At 36.4% G+C, this 18,075-nt stretch overlaps 1 protein-coding gene across 7 annotated transcripts in view; it reads right to left on the reverse strand.

Annotated features, from left to right (window-relative positions):
• The window catches only part of ATOSA (atos homolog A), a 121,045-nt gene that overhangs the window by 62,113 nt on the left and 40,857 nt on the right, over positions 1-18,075 (reverse strand). The gene's annotated exons all lie outside the window — the stretch shown is intronic.

An 18,075-nucleotide genomic window follows, 5' to 3' on the forward strand; every position in this document is an offset into this window, starting at 1 on the left:
GGCAGCAGAGTAAGAGCGCACATAGCAACAGCCGTCACAGCTGATTGGACGGAGCGCGTGCTCGGCCGCCCCTGCCTGCCGGGTCCGCTACAGCTTCCTGTCTACTTGGCAGCACTATCATGTTGTCTTCGCTCTTCTTACCAACTCAGCTGTGTTTAGGCAACTTGAAAGAACAGTAGAACGAGAATGACAGGAGTATTCTAGCAGAAGCCCCTAAAAAGCGTGTCTCTGGATGTTTTCAGAAGAGAGAAATTCAAAAGGCAAACATTTACTTCAGGCAGTGTTTCACAGAAAACAGGACAAAGGGGTGGTAGAGGAAATCAACTTATTATTTCACCTTTCAAGTAAGGTTCTACCAAGAGAAACCCTCTGAAACCACAGAAATCTAAAAATGTACAATTAGAATAAAACATCAACCTCCATCTACCTATAACAAAGAATTACTTTACAACAGACTTCACAAATTCCTAGAAAAGGACAACCTGTTAGATAGTTAAAATGGAATCGGGCATCAAATAGCCCCTCTCAGATTTACACAGTGCCTTTTAAGGGGTAAGGAAAATTGAGGTTAACAGATTAGAAAAAGACCTAAAAAGGGAAAATAGTTTCGTAACAAACTCTCAGAACAATGAAAATTTAACTAGGTATTTGCATCAAAACATCTTTTTACATAAAATGACATTTAGCCTGAATTAATCTATTTTATCATAAAATTATCTGGAGATATTGAAGGCACAGGAGATTTTCTTCAGGTTTCCAATCCCAGGCTTCAATGTACCAGTCTATACTAACTCCTAAGCTTTAAGAACAACAACCTACAAAGATGTTTTGGGGGAGATAGTGTCAGTGTTAAGAGAAAAACAGATACAAAGGATCAGAAAAATTCCCTTTTAGGGAATATTTCCTCTGAACATCACATAAACTAGGATAGTGTTTCTTAAGCTTTTAAGGCAATTAAACTCTTTTTATTGACATTTTTCCAATAAAATGCATTATTCGCAGTGGCTTTAGGATTTCAGTATGACAGAGGTTTGCAGGCATAGGCAGAGGCTACAGGAGCAGCACTACTGTTTATTACTCGGATCTTTGTTTATCTGGAGTGTCTTGGGGGTAGGGAGCAGAGGCTGATGGAAATTTTGGCTCTATTAAGGCACCCCATGAGCAACATGAGGCTATTTTTAAATGAGAGGCCACAAACACTGCAGTTTCAAATCAGCCCCAGTCCACAAGATTCCTACCCCTGAAAAAGCTTCTAGGATCCCTGCGGTTTTACAGTATACAAGTAAGAGTACAAAGTACAGAACCTGTAAGAGTTAAACATCATTATTACCGTAAAGAAAGAATCAGATCATTGGCTCCACAATTAGCCAGACGGAGAGCTGCTAAGCCCTCTGAGAAATAACAGGAGGGAAGATGTGTTTGGGAGCACAAGAAGCCTGTGAGGTAAGTGACACAGAGAAGAATGGCACAGTGGAGAGAACATTAGTTTGGAGTCAGGCCAACCAACCTGGGTTCAAAACCTGAAACTGAGGGCCGCCTGGGTGGCTCATTGGTTTAGCGCCGCCTTCAGCTCAGAGTGTGATCCTGGAGACCCAGGATCGAGTCCCACATCGGGCTCGGGAGCCCGCTTCTCCCTCTGCCTGTGTCTCAGCCTCTCTCTCTCTGCTTCTCCCTCTGCCTGTGTCTCTGCGCCTCTCTCTCTCTCTCTCTCGGTTTCTCATGAATAAATAAAATATTTAATTAAAAAAACCTGAAACTGCCATTTATAAACAATAATACACAATATGATTTACTAAACTACTTTGAGCTTCTGTTTTCTTATCTGTAAAATAGTCAACTCACAGGTCTATTGTGAAGGCTGAAAGGTGCTGTCTGCCAGACTGGACTTTTGGTTACTAAAGATCCTAAGCTTCTTCAAAACTTGAGAGTTTTTGCAAATACTATTCCTCTTCTACTAGGAGTAGTCTCCCACAATCCCTTCAATTGATAAGTGCCAGCTTAAATTTCTCTTTCCCAGGGCAGCTTTCCTTGATCTAAGACTAGTCTTAGACTCCATGTACCTCCTTAGTACTTAATTCATAGAAGTTAAATAATTATTTGCGAAATGACTGGTTTAATGACATTCTCCTCCAATACCTGTGCTTTAAAGAGAAGTACTAGTTTGTCTACATTATTGCTTACCTAGCACCATATCTGATTTATATCCCAAATAATAGTTGATTTGATTTCAAAATCATGGGAGGTAAACAGAACAAGTATTTTTTTTTTAAAGATTTATTTATTTATGATAGACATAGAGACAGAGACACAGGAGGAGAGAGAAGCAGGCCCATGCCGAAAGCCTGATGTGGGACTCGATCCTGGGACTCCAAGATCGCGCCCTGGGCCAAAGGCAGATGCTAAACCGCTGAGCCACCCAGGGATCCCCCAGAACAAGTATTATTATCTGCATTGTTCAAATAAGAGAATCAGCGCTGAGTTTATTTACTCAAGTCATACATCTAGGAGTCAAAGGAAATAAAAATTTTTTATTAAAGATTTTATTCATTTATTAGAGAGAGAGAGAGAATGAGTGATGGGGAGAGGGAGAGGGAGAGAGAGAAGCAGACTCCATGTGGAGCAGGAAGCCTGATGTGGCGCTGGATCCCAGGAACCATGAGAGATCATGACCTGAGCCAAAGGCAGACGCTTAACGGAGCCACCCAGGGACCCTGAAAAATTTTTTTTAATTTTTTGATGAATAAGTTTGTAATTCAAAACTGATCTCTTCCACTCTCAAAAACATAAAATGAATATATAAAATAAATATATTTAATACCTAAGTTAAATATTATATTAATTTATATATTAAATTACATAATTATATAAATATTATAAATTATATAATTTCTATAAATATAGATATATTTAATACCTAAATTATTTTGGAATATTTCCTTTCAGTTATAACCTTCAAACTTTCTAATTAAAGGCTAATGATAGCCTCTATCTATAATCTAAAACTACTGATTAACATACAAAAAGAACTTATAAAAATTAAATTTAGTCAGGGGCACCTGGGTGGCTCAGTTGGTAGGTGACTATTGATTTCAGCTCAGGTCATGATCTCAGGGTCATAGATCAAGCCCTCCATCAGGCTCGGTGCTAAGTATGGAACTTGCTTAAGATTCTTACCCTCTCCCCCTGTCCTCCCTCCTTAAAAAATTAAATTTAGTTGAAAACATGTCATTATAAATGAATAAAACATAAATAAATAAATAAATAAATAAATAAATAAATAAATAAATAAATAAAATAAAATAAAATAAAATAAAATAAAACATAAGACATGCCACCTTAAAAACTAAAATCCAACAAAGAGAATTAGTTAAGTGTTTCTTCTGGGCTGCCAGTTTTCCAATAAATTTCAAAATGGCACTTTACTTAATTCTGAAGAATGCCTGCTTTTCCCTGCTTTTGTTTATCTTAGTACACAAAGCTATAAATGGGTATGCTGTAAAAGAATGGCATGTTATCTACTTTGTAGGTCTCAAAAGTCTACATGTTAAGAATCTGAATAATATGAAATTCTATACTCAGTGTTAATCCAAGGTTCTCAATTCTCAAACCCCCAATCATGAAAAGCCCTGTTTTTCCCCTGCAACACATATAGCATGGTCATAACTGTGCTCTCCAAATAGATAGCTCAGGAAATAGAAGTTACTTATAATATCCTAATATAAGGAAATAAATTAAAAAGGAGACCTTTCGGGCAGCCCTGGTGGCTCGGAGGTTTAGCACCGCCTTCAGCCCAGGGCGTGATCCTGGAGACCCAGGATCCAGACCCCTGTCAGGCTCCCTGCATGGACCCTGCTTCTCCACCTGCCTGTGTCTCTGCCTCTCTCTCTCTCTCTCTGTCTCTCATGAATAAATAAATAAATAAATCTTTTTTTAAAAAATTAAAATAAAATAAATATAAAATGAAAAATCTCAAACATTAAATGCTTCAGATCATCTGTGCCCTACGTTAGCAGAAATAATTGGGAACAATTTGCTTTTAAGATACTTCAGAGATGGGCAGCCCCAGTGGCACAGCGGTTTAGCACCGCCTGCAGCCCAGGGCATGATCCTGGAGACTCTGGATCGAGTCCCATGTTGGGCTCTCTGCATGGAGCCTACTTCTCTCTCTGCCTCTCTCTCTCTCTGTGTCTCTATGAATAAATAAGTAAAATCTTAAAAAAAAAAAAAAAAGATACTTCAGAGATAATCATGCTAGCTTGGATATATTCTAAACAAAACAATATATAACTATTAGAAAAGATAAAAGAAGGTAATGATTCAACAGTTTTTATATAGGTAGGCCCATGGCTCAGGCATGGTGTTAGTCTCTTTATATATCTATCTTCTGTGACCCAGCAGCAGTTACTATCCCCAAAGAGGAGGAAACTGGCTTGTTACTTGCCCAAGTAACTAGAAGTGGGCAAAGCCAGCATTCAAGTTTAGGTCTTCCTGAATCTAACATGCATGCTCTTAACCAATCCTTCCCTTAACATCTCCTTTCTTTTTCTTTCTTTCCTTTCTTTCTTTTTTTTTTTTAAGATTTTATTTATTTATTCATGAGAGACACAGAGACAGAGAAAGAGGCAGAGACACAGGCAGGGGGAGAAGCAGGCTCTATGCTGGGAGCCCGACATGGGACTCAATCCCGGGTCTCCAGGATCATGCCCTGGGCTGAAGGCAGTGCTAAACCGCTGAGCCAACCGGGCTGCCCCATTTCCTTTCTAATATACATCTCCATAAGGCAAATATGGCATCATACAAGAATAAAATTTAATTATAGAAATCTCAACATTTTCCATTTATTACTCAATAAGTACTCTTACAGCCCCATTATACCTCAGATCTGTCACTGATACATTACCCATAGTACAGGAAAACAGGATTTGACTGCTAAACAGGAAGCTAGGCCATAGGTATGGTGTGATCACTACTACATGAAGACGCAATAAAAGATTCAATCTGTGAAACTTCACTACTTCATGATCATAGATCACATACATCATCCAGAGAAAATAAAAGGAGAAAGAACACTGACCAGGAACCATAGATCTGGGTTCTAATTTAAACTCCACTTCTAATCAATTTTATAATCTTACGTCCTTCTCTGAAATTGCTCATTTCTAAATTAGGAATCCTTTTTTCTTTTCCTTTTTGCCTGCAATGTTGGTTTGTTGTTAGGATCAAATAGCATAGGATAAAAATGGCTTTGAAAACAGCAATGTTCTACACACATAGAATATCACCTTCCCTGGTGGTCTTCTAGGGCATAGCAGTGTAAACACGCTTGCACAAAAATCAACCTCATTACTGGAATGACTCTTTAAAACAGCAAAACAAAATGAGGGAAAGCCAGAGAGTCTAGGAGTTCAAGATCTTTCTACTTAATAAGCTGTGCAAATTGAATTATGTAACCTGAGTCTATTTCTTTCTCTGTAAAAGTGGGAATAATAATTTCTCTAAGAGTTATAAATCACCTAGCCCAGGACTTGGTTCTCAAGCAATTCAAGTCTCCTCTTTCCCTATACAAATATTAGGCCTACAGAATGCACATACATACACACATACACACACAGATAAAGGGCAATTACTATTAATGAATAGTATACTATATTAATAACAAAATGATAAAATTTAAATCTTGACTACTAAAGATTTATGACACTATTTTTTTAAAAGATTTTATTTATTCATGAGAGACACACAGAGAGAGAGGCACAGACACAGGCAGAAGCAGGCTCCATGTAGGGAGCCCGACACGGGACTTGATCCCAGGTGTCCAGGATTACGCCCTGGGCTGAAGGTGGCGCTAAACCGTTGAGCCACGTGGGCTGCCCAACACTGCTTTTTTTTTTTTTTTTTTTTTAATTTATGATAGGAACACAGTGAGAGAGAGAGAGGCAGAGACACAGGCAGAGGGAGAAGCAAGCTTCTTAAGTAATGCTACATTTAACACCACATTTCACAGTTCAATAATTTCCAGTAAAGACTAAATAACTAAAATTTAACATTGTTAATAGTTTTAGAAATTAGGAAACTTATGGTTTTTCTCATTAAATCACTTTTTATTCAAAAACAAAATGTTATACTGTTAGGTCAGTACTGGGATAAATTAAGCCATAATAAGTTAATTAATTTCCACTCACACAAAGATTTCTAGCCACCATTATAGCCGAAATAATTACCCAGTGATTTCTATTCATTATGAAATGGTACAAATTAGCTAAGTGGCCAAACAGCAATCTAAAAATACTGTTTTTAAGAACATTTCTTAAAATTAAAATATTAAAAGTACCTAAGAGACTTAATTGAGTTTCTCATCCTTCAAAAGATTTTGGGTTATGATGACCTAGATTAGCTCCAGGAGCAGAGCCTTGTTTACAAAATCTCAGATCTTGGAGAGAAGAAAATGTTCTAGCCTGTTTTTTGGCATCATTCCTACTACATTGTTTAAAATGAGCTAGAACAGGGGTTATTTATAATCTAAGCTATTGGACAAACACTTTGTCTAATAATATCTTGTACACATACTAGTCTGACTTAATAAGTATGAATATCAGATATAACAATTCACTTTAATATCCTATAATTCTCTTTATAAGTGATTATCATCATTACATAAAACATGTGCCCAGATGCACGTGGGTTCCTCTTTACCTATACCCATTATTTCTTTAAATACAAGTTCTAAAATGCTGTTAATCTCCTGCTGTTATATTATAAAGAATGGTATGTTTAATTCAGTCTTAAAATCTAGAGCAATCATGAATTTTTTATTCTGCTAAAAACCATGTTTTACTAAAAGTATCTCAATGGAAATTAATGTTATCTTACACTCATTTGTCCCTTTGACAATCGAACTTTGTGAAATAAGAATGCTTTATAGATAAAGTGAACCTTAAAGATTAAGGCAGCTGATGGATTACCTAGTTCAATCACCTAAGCCAGGTTTCATTCCTAGTCCTATGTTTTTCTTTTTTCACAACTACCCATCATTGGTACTTTACCTCTACTACTTATGCCAAGTCATACAAATGACAGATTCTATATTATAAATTTTGGACAATGTCAGCAGAAAGCTGGTAAAGTGAAACAGTTATATAGAATTAAATAAACCTCATGTAGCTTTAAGAAAGACAATTGTTAAGTCTGCAAAATTTGCTTGCATTTTTAAAAATTTGCTAATTTCAGACTATTTCATATAGTCTTATTTCCAAATAATATGACTAAACTCTCTGGCTACCTTTAACACCTCGAATGCTAACACATCTAAAACTGAGTTAATTTTCCTCTGAACAGGATTCACCATTATTATCATTTCCAACTCCCTAAGCTTACAAAGTTTGGAAACAATTGAAAATAGCCATTAATTATGTGCTTATTAAATGCCTGGCACAACCACTTTATTCAGGTTGTGTCATTCTAACAAAATCAGGTTATGTCATTATGAGAAACCTATGAAATGAAATTACCTCAATTTCCACCAATGAGGAAACTGAAGCTCAGAGAAGGTAGGTAATTTGATCAAGGTTATACAGAGCAGGTGACAAAATCAGAACCTGAATCCAAGTCTTTCTAGTTCTTCTAAATGTGAAAACAATCCATAGGATTAAAAGTGCTGTCAAATTAATTTAAAGGATTGGAACTATCATTTTCTTTTTAAATAAAATGAGAAAAACAAAATATCAGCTACTACCACAGAACAAGACTAAATAATGACTTCTGTTTAGGGGGACAGAGTGTTAGGTTGGAGCAGCCATCCCAACACTCGGTCTGTAACAGTGGGTTGATAAAAAAATGTTAAAGCCACTTCTCCATGTGATACTCTCTCTCAATTACCACAATCCCCTGCCATGTCCCAAAAGGTATTTGGTTCAACCTTATCACATTCAACCAACATGGACTTTGGAAGTACACATTAAAGGCTGATATTAAGTTTGAGGGGCACCTAGGTGGCTCAGAGGTTGAGCGTTTGTCTTTGGCTCAGGTCGTGATCCTGGGGTCCTGGGATCAAGTCCCACACCAGGTTCCTCACGGGAAGCCTGCCTTTCCCTCTGCCTATGTCTCTGCCTCTCTGTGTCTCTCATGAATGAATAATAAAATCCTTCAAAAATAAAATAAAATAATAAAATAAAATAAAATAAAAAATAAAATAAAATAAAAAATAAAATAAAATAAATAAAATAAAATAAAATAAAATAAAATAAAATAAAATAAAATAAAATAAAGGCTGATATTTTCATTTTACTAAATAGAGTTTTAAAAAGAAGTAGTTGCTGGAGATTTACAATCAAAACTCATACACCTCACGTGCTGCCAGTTCTATAAATCCTTCTTTACTAGGAAATGACACTACACTACCAGAGACACAAATGCTTAGAGATATTTAAAGATTCAGAATGTACAAATTCTGTAATTTATTGTGTATAGCTTTTTGTGGAGAGGTAGACAGTTGTTTTTTTCCCGCATTTAAATGCTACAATCTTTTTTTTTTTTTTTTAAGATTTTATTTATTTATTCATGACAGACACAGAGAGAGAGAGAGAGAGAGGCAGAGACACAGGCAGAGGGAGAAGCAGGCTCCATGCAGGGAGCCTGACGTGGGACTGGATCCCAGGACCCCAGGAACAGGTGCTGGGCTGAAGGCGGTGCTAAACCGGTGGGCCACCAAGGCTGCCCACAATCAATCTTTCAAAGCTGTTAATTTTCAACATTATTTTAGTTAATACAATGATGTCACCCAGAAAGCTGGTGAAAAGTACTTATCATTGACTGCCTCAATAGTTTCTAACCTTTTGGACAAGGAAGGTTTTAGTTATTACACTGACTAGGGGGCAAAATCAAGAAGGCCTCATGAACTGAGCACTTCAACTAAAACTTGCAATTACTGAGAAATAAATTTCCATTCCACATTCTCTAAAACAAATATCTAACACACACACACACACACACACACACAAACACACACTCTATATTCAAACCAAATTTGAGATCACTACAAATAAGAGAGGGTAGTGGGATGTAGGGGCTCTACAGATCTGTGCAGGTATCCTCTGGGCCACGTCCCCTACTCCCCCACCTAAGCCTCTTTCAACACAGCACTGGGTAACTAACCCTCCAGTCTTGATCTGTCTGTTGACTCAGGAAAAAAGTCAGAAAAGACCACAACAAGAGGCCTTTCCAGAGGCCAAGTTAGTTCTTACTCATCATTGCATTTCCAGCACAGCATTCAATGCATATTTCTTTCAGAGAAGGAAAAGGATCCAAATGTCTATAAAGTTTTACTATATTTAACAATAAATTCTAAAAATGATGTTATTTTACCAATGTTATATAATCGTTAATTTATCACAGAAGGCATTTTTCTTAAGAATTCAGATGACTTTGAATAAAAACATTTTGTCAAAATATGTGATTTTGATAAAAACATCTCAGAAATCAAGCATTTCTGAAACAAAGTTCAAGTGTTTTGTACTAAATCCAAGTGAGCATTCATTCCATGTTGTTAATTCCTTGATTTAAACAAGAGTCCACACAAATTATAAAATATTATATGTAATATTCTACAGAACACAGCTGGGGCAAATGATCTACCTCAAGCTATACTTAAGCTATTTTAATACAGAAAGAAATAGGAGTTACAGAGTGTGCTAGTAGAACACCAAAATGGCTAGTAATTAGGGTGACCATAAAATTCTTTGTATAAACAATGACACATTTAGAGTGAAAGAAGACAATTGTGAAATAGGATTAGACAGAGGTAACAGGTATAAACCAGGACCATCCCAGAGAGCATTTTCATCTGATCCACCAGGAAAATATGAATTTCGTGGTAAAATGGTTAACTCAAATTACTTGATTTTTCAAATTACTTTAAATAAAAATGTTTTTATTCCCTGAAACTATTTCAAAATATAAAATTTATATTTTATATTTGAAATAATTTATACTTCAGTTATTCAAATGCTCTTTAAAAAAAAAGTCAACTATGTACAATTCACTGCATCCTACCACACTTCTGTCTGAAAGGAGAAAGGAAAATCCAGTCCTCATCACAAGGCACTGATGGTGATTAAGCATACAATAGGCACTTAAATGTTTTTTCAAGTGTCTGATAAATGTCAACTCCCTACCAACTACTGTCACAGGTGTGAGGGAAGAAGTCAGATATGTCCCAACCCTTGGAGAACAAATATTCTAGTAAAGGAGATTATCTAAAATAAGCAAATGAAGGAAATACAAATTATGGTATATGGGGGATCCCTGGGTGGCTCAGTGGTTTGGTGCCTGCCTTCAGCCCAGGGCGTGATCCTGGAGTCCTGGGATCGAGTCCCACATTGGGTTCCTTGCATGAAGCCTGCTTCTCCCTCTGCCTATGTCCCTGCCTCTCTCTCTCTCTCTCTCTGTGTGTCTTTCATGAATAAATGAATAAAATCTTTTTAAAAAAATTAAGGTATATGTTCTTTCAGCTCCTAAAGCATGCCAGGTTCTTTCTAAATTCAAGATCGTTGCACATACTACTCCTCTGGCCTAGAATGTTCTTTCCCTCAATCCTTACATAATTGCCTCTTTCACATCCTTGCCTTACTTTCCAAGAGGCCTTATTTATTTAATCATCCTAACCAAAGATACTTTTCCCAGCCCTTGGTTAGTCACCCTCTTAGCCCTTGTAGGTTCCTTTGTAGAACATTTACAATATATACCTATTAGGGTGCTTGGGTGGCTCAGTGAGTTAAGCATCTGACTCTTGGTTTCGGCTCAGGTCCTGATCTCAGGGTGGTTGAAATCGAGCGCTGAGTTGAGCTCTGCACTCAGTGCAGAGTCTGTTTGATGATTCTACCCACCCTGAGCCCCTACCTACCTCACACTATCCTCTCTCTCAAATAAGTAAATACATCTTTCTAAAAACTGTACTTATTTTTGAAGAAATGTTAATACATTAATAAGTAACATTTTACCATTTCTTCATAATCAAATACTATTCTAAGCACTTTACATGGATTACTTCATTTAATCACTATGATAGCCCTTTAAGTACTATAGCTAGCCCTGTTTTTCATATGATAAAATTAAAGACAGATTTTTCTCTGTATTTCTAAATAATAAGCTTATACTGCTAATTCATGTTTAAATTTGACATTATCTCTAATTTCATTATATTCTTTTTACCATCCCATTTCAAGGATGAAAGGTCTTTCACTTTGAGTCTATTACCGTTGACTTTCTTCTATTCTATTTGGAGAATAATGTTAATATATAATCACCTAGTCTTTGTTTCTTCCAAGTTCCTTGAGGAAGGCTGATTGATCATTATGTCATTTCTGGTGCAGAACCTAGAGGCAGTTGTGCTCTTGCTAAAGGTAGAAGTACAGACACACTAGACTGACTAGCAGGAAATCTGAGTTTTACTTTCATAGTTGGATAGGTTACTTCTTTTTCTCTGGGTCTTGTTTTCCTACTGTAAAAATGAAAGAGACTCACACTTTGTAATGACCTTTCCAACTCTGATTTCTAGCAACAGCATGATTTTCAAAGTAATTTCAGAATAACAAAAGGATTTTAGTGTCCTGAGCTCTTGGTAATGGAATTTAATCTGTACCACTGTGTAACCTGAGGATTTTTTTTCACTGTTCGCTATTCAGAGTTCCCTGGCAGATACCTGAACTCTGTAACAGAAGCTAAAAGAAAAAGCACAGGTCACAGTTGTTATATACTGGACTGTAGAACTATGCCTCCAGGACCAGCATTTAATGGACAAAATAATTACTCAGATTTGAATACACTTCCTCAAAGGCATAGGTATATTCCTTATCCCAACTTCTAAATGAGTTTTCTAACTTAAGAACACACATTTCAGACAATTTTGAAGGAGTTATGAATGACGGGATCTAAGATTTCCTGCTTTGTGCTTTCTACTAGTAATACATTGAACAAATCCCTCCTATGGCCAAAAAAAATTTTTTTCCTTGAAGCTTTGGTGTAAAAATGTTTATTTTGTTGGGTAGCGGGGAGGAGACATATCCATTCCCTCCTTAACACAGGTAGGAAAGCTTATTCAGTATTGGGGGGGAGGGGGATCTCCTTACTCCCATAGTTCACATGTGGTTGGAAGGTACAAAGGCCTCTAATCCCAGAGTTTATGACGTTTCTGCCAGCAAATGTCTGAAATGAGAGAAAAATTTCCAAATTTATCCTGTTTTTCTCCTATTTGTTATAACACAGAGCTGCTTTAAAATAATGTAGTTTAACTATTCTGACAAAAGAGGATCATAAAACAATAGCTATGACATTGTAATATTATGTACATGTTAATACTCCCAAGAATTTTCATATAAGGGAAAACTAATCCCTCATATATTACAAAGAATGGTAGCAAAGGAAAAAGAAAAAATTAGCCAACAGTAGAGATGAGTGTCAGGTAATTTTTAGAATACCAGGTCATAATATAACTTTGAGAGCTAAAAACTGATTTAAGACTGCCAGATACTCAATAGTAATTCTTTGCTTGCTTACAATGAAATTAAATAATACAAATATACTCTCAAGGGCACCTGGCTGGCTCAGTCAGAGGACTCTTAACCTCAGGGTTGTGAGTTTGAGCCCCATATGGGGTATATAGAGGTTAAATAAATAAAACTTAAAAAAAAAAAGAAATATACTGCCAAATTATTCTTCCAAAAAGTTCTCTTCAATCAGACCAAGCTACTTAATGGTGCCCCTCTATCAAGCGAATGAAGCTCAAACCCCTTAGTGTGACATTCAAAACCCTAATTTTCCTCATTTATAAGTAAGCCCTACAATTCATGTTAGTCTACCTGCTATCCCTTAAACATCTTAATTGCTCAGATTGTCCTCTCTTCCAGTCCTCCCTGCCTAAATCTCTTCCACCTATCTCAAACTCCCACCTATTTATCCCAAACATAACTGTCTTATGTCTTTTAAGGCTCAACACAGCTGTTGCCTCTGATGGATCTGTGCCATGAAATTAATCACTCCAGCTGAAATTCATTATTTCCTACAAAGTCTGATGGTATGCATTTTTACCAGTCAATTATCAAGTGTCTTATGTTTATATAGTTATTTCATTTGATTCTCTAGTAACTTTGAGAAGTGGATATAAATATTCCCAATTAGAAACAAAAGCTGATACTGGAAAATTAATCCGTAGAGTTACAAAACTAACAAGTTCCAGGGGGAAAAATGAATAAAATTTTCCAGTGATAAACACTTTTATGGGGACGCCTGGGTGGCTCAGCAGTTGAGCGTCTGCCTTCAGCTCAGGGCATAATCCTGGGAGCCGGGATGGAGTTCCGCATCGGGTTCCTTGCAAGAAGCCTGCTTCTCCCTCTGCCTGTGTCTCTGCCTCTCTCTCTCTCTCTCTCTCTGTGTGTGTGTGTCTCTCATGAGTAAATAAATAAAAATCTTAAAAAAAAAAAAAAGAAGACTTTTATGGTATATCACAAAGATACTAAAATTCATGCAACACTTAATAATAAGTATTTATTGAGCAGCTACTAAATGTCAAGCATCAGTCCACATATGGGGAAACACAGCAGTGAATAAACATCATTAAGTCCCTACCTTCATGAAGCTTACATTCCTACTAGGGAGAAAAACAAAAAAGTAAATAAATAAATAAATAAATACAGAACATCCAGTCAAGCAGCGATATGAAGAAGAGTAATGCAGTGTACAGAAAAAATAAAAGAGCTGTGCTTTTCATAGGATGGTTGGGAAGGCTTCTTTGAGGAGATGACAACTGAGCACAAAGTCAAATGGAATAAAGGACAGGGTCATGAGACTTGTATTTCATAAGGGGACAGCAAATGTAAAGGCCCCACAATGTCAATATGCTTGTGGTGACTGAAGAAAAAGACCAATGTGCCAAGACTACAGGGATATTAGAATACTAAAAAAAAAAAAAAATGAGATCAGAGAGGTAGCCTGAGGCTTTAGAGTAAAAACATAATTCCTCTCAATTCAAATAATTATTTTCAATCAGAAAAAATCTTGGAATTTCATCAATACTCATTATTCTCTTAAATCTATTTTGTCCAAGTAACTTTTTGTTTAAAGCTAAATAAGGAAAAAAAAATCTGCTAATATCTTAATTGTCCTATATACATGACCTGATTTTTTTTTCCCCAAACAGCAGTACTTCTGTGCACTTCTACCTTTACATATTCTCATGATATGCTCTAAAACCTTTCTAAATGTTGTTCAACATCAGGGTTTAACTTCTTTTCTGTAATAGAAAGCAATTTGACTGAAGACTATATTGGGACAACTTGGGAAATGTGAATCTAAACTGTATATTAGATATTAGCATTATGCCAGTGTTTGATTTCTTGAGTATGATAAATGTACAGCAGGTATGTGGAAGAATGTTCTTACTTTTAGGAGGTACATGCAGTGGTGTGATGGCAAATGTCTAACAACTGGCTCTGGAGAGGGGAAAAAAAACCTGGTTTGTAGTATTGCCAATTTCCATGTTGTAAATGGACACTAATGAGGATTACAAGCAACTAAATTGATACAGAAATGGGAAGAAATGTACATAGTCAGCTTTCACATACTGATACTAGTCAGTTCTATGTTGAAGTACTCAGGGTTGAAGTGTCATGTCTGCAACTCACTCTCAAATTATAAAAACAAAAAATAAAAATGAAAACCCCCCGTGTCTACCTATCTAATCCACCCACTTACCTATTGAAAGATAAAACGAAGGTGGTAAAGTGTTGATAATTAACCTATGAGAAGGTATTTGATTAATCGTATGATTCAACCTTTCTGTGGGTTTAAATTTTTTAAAAATTAGGTATAGGGGCAGCCCAGGTGGCTCAACGGTTTGGCGCCGCCTTCAGCCCAGGGCGTGATCCTGGAGACCTGGGATCGAGTCCCATGTCAGGTTCCCTGCATGGAGCCTGCTTCTCCCTCTGCCTGTGTATCCGCCTCTCTCATGAATTAAAAAAATAAAATAAAATAAAATAATAAAATAAAATAAAATAATAAATAAAATAAAATAATAAAAAATAAAATAAAATAAATAAAATAAAATAAAAAAATAAAATAAATAAAATAGGTATAAATTATAGAGCAAGCAATGTAGGAAGTTTAAAGAAATCCTACATCCAATTCTCTCATGAAATGATTAAGAGTTTTATGCGTCAGTATCCTTTCATCAAGTACACCAAATATGATATAGAACTTTAACCTGAAGTTGTTTTTAAGTATAACACCTCTTGGGACGCCTGGGTGGCTCAGCAGTTGAGTGCCTGCCTTTGGCTCAGGGCGTGATCCTGCAGTTCTGGGATTGAATCCGGCACTGGGCTCCCTGCATAGGGCCTGCTTCTCCCTCTGCCTAAGTCTCTACCCCCTCTCTCTCTCATGAATAAATAAAATCTTAAAAAAAAAAAATAACATCTCTTAAGGAGGGTACTTGTTATGATGAGCACTGGGTGTTATACTATAAGTAATGGATCGCTAAATTCTATTCCTGAAACCAACATTACACTATATGTTAACTAGAATTTAAATAAAAACTTGAGGGGGAAAAAAAGGACAACAAAGGACATCTAATTCAATAAATATAATAGCAGCTAACATTAATTGAACACTTTAGATAGAGTAGTCAGAGAAAGCCTCTGTGAAAAGTGACATTTAAGCCAAGATCAGAAGGATGACAAGGAGCCATCAATTTGATGCATGTAGCAAAAAGCTTTTTAGGCAGAAGGAATAGTCCATATAAGGCCCTGAAAGGTAGTCAAAAACCTACAAGGTAACCTGTAGGGCTGGGCACGGTGAACAAGGAGAAAAAAATGCAAAAGGCCTTATTACAATTTTATGGGAGGAGTATCTTTAATATGAAAAGGAAAATATGAAAAAAAAAAAACCCTCAACTTATATTATAGCAAAGTATCATTAGTATTACACATCAATTGTTGTCTAATATTTTGACTTAATACTGGCATTGTGACCCAGTCTATACTGTTTCAGTTTATTATGAAAAATCTGATAAGATGAATGAACTATTCTGATTTTTCATCCATTTGAGCAAAGACAGAATTAACTATTGACAAATTGACTTTGGTTTACATACTGAAAAAGAAGTACTGTTTCCAGGTACAATAATTCTGCTTTTACACTACAAAAAAAAAGATCAATATTAAGTTAGAATTCTAAGTTTGATATTACCGCGGTTTTTTAATATTACCTCAGTGTTTTTAATACCCTCAGCCTCAAATGGGAAAAAAACATTCCCATAACTAGATACTAGACTGAAAAGAGAAAAAAAAGTAAATATGTAAAATTTTCTTCATTTAATCCTTTTTTTCTATACTTACTTACAATGTAGCATGCTCAGTTTGCATGGGTTTCTTCACTTTTTCAAAAGGAAATCACCTTTTAAGTCATGCTCCCTATACACACCTTAGCCTCTCAAGTATACCTTCCAATTTTTTTTTCTCATGCTTCAAAGAAATGACAGTGTTCCATCCACTGAATCATTTCCTTTTTATTAGATGACTAGCAAAAACAGACAGGGAATGGCTATATCAATCCTGGTAGTATCTAATTTCAGAAGTTCTATCAAGCTAGCAATTATTTAATAGCTACGGACGTATCAAGACCCAAAAGTGTAAATGGATGATAGACCAACCGTAACTTCTGACTTGAAATCACAGTAAGTATATGTGCAGTTGAATTAACTCCTTTCTTTTGTCCTCCCCATCTTTCTCTAAATAACTGACTTTTTAAAGTATGTCTCATAATAACAAAAGCAGTTCAGGTTTGAATGTTTACTATGTACCAGCCACAGTTCTAAGCACCTTAAATACAGTTATTTAATACTAAAAATAACCCTAAGCAAGGTACTACTACTTCCCCATTGTAAAGATGAAGAGAGTGAGGCAAAGAAGGTAAGTTTTCCGAGATCACAATGCTTAACCAGATTTAGTGTTTTCTGGAGGCCAGTTTGGTCCCAGTATCTTATAATAATTTAACATTACTCACTGCTTCCAGTCAGAGGATTAAGAGTATATACTTGAGCCTGCTTCAAAGCTGGCAAGCCCTCTTGTTAGCTGTGTAACCTTGGGTAACTTACCAAATCTCTCTCTGACTCAGTTTCATTGATTTATAAAATGGTGGTGACAAAAGCATCTACTTCCCTGAGCAACTGTGAAGATTAAATGAATTATACATGTAAACTACTTGAAACAGTGCCTGGCACATAGTATACACAACAGTTAGCGGTTATTACTAATATTACCACCACCACCTCCACTTGGGAATTTAATAAAAGGCTGCTCTACTTAATCTAGTCAACATTTCTTTTTTTTTTTTTTTAAGATTTATTTATTTATTTATCATAGACAGAGAGAGAGAGAGAGAGGCAGAGACTCAGGAGGAGGGAGAAGCAGGAGCCTGACGTGGGACTCGATCCCGGGACTCCAGGATCGCGCCCTGGGCCAAAGGCAGGCGCCAAACCGCTGAGCCACCCAGGGACCCCCTAGTCAACATTTCTTTTCCTCAGACATGTCATTTCTGGCTAACAATGAATTATTTTAAGCAAATAAACAAGGCAACTAATTCCCTTGCTACTTTTTTTTCTAGGTCTTACCACGTCTTTCCTCCTATTTCAGTTGCCTAGGAAGCAATTGCCTGAGGTTAACAGGGTTGCCTTAAACCCTAGGTAAATTCATAAACTGCTAACTAACTCTAAAGTGCAATTTATAATACAATAAAAAGGAGAAGAGGGGAGTCTCTTAGTTCATTAGGCTGTAACAAAATACTATAAGGTAAGTGGCTTATAAACAACAGAAACTTATTTCTCACAGTTCTGGAGCCTGGGAGAACCACAAGGCACCAGCAGATTCAGAGTCTGGTGAGAGCTGGCATCCTCATTGATGCCTCTCTTTTCACTGTAACTTCAGATGGTGGAAGAGCTTTCTTGGGCCACTTTTATAAGGGCACTAATGCTATTCATTAGGTCCCCACCCTCATGACCTAATCACCTTTCAAAGGCTCCACCTCCAACCATCA

Source organism: Canis lupus, chromosome 30 (assembly GCF_003254725.2).
Source record: "Canis lupus dingo isolate Sandy chromosome 30, ASM325472v2, whole genome shotgun sequence".
Taxonomy (NCBI): Eukaryota; Metazoa; Chordata; class Mammalia; order Carnivora; family Canidae; genus Canis; species Canis lupus.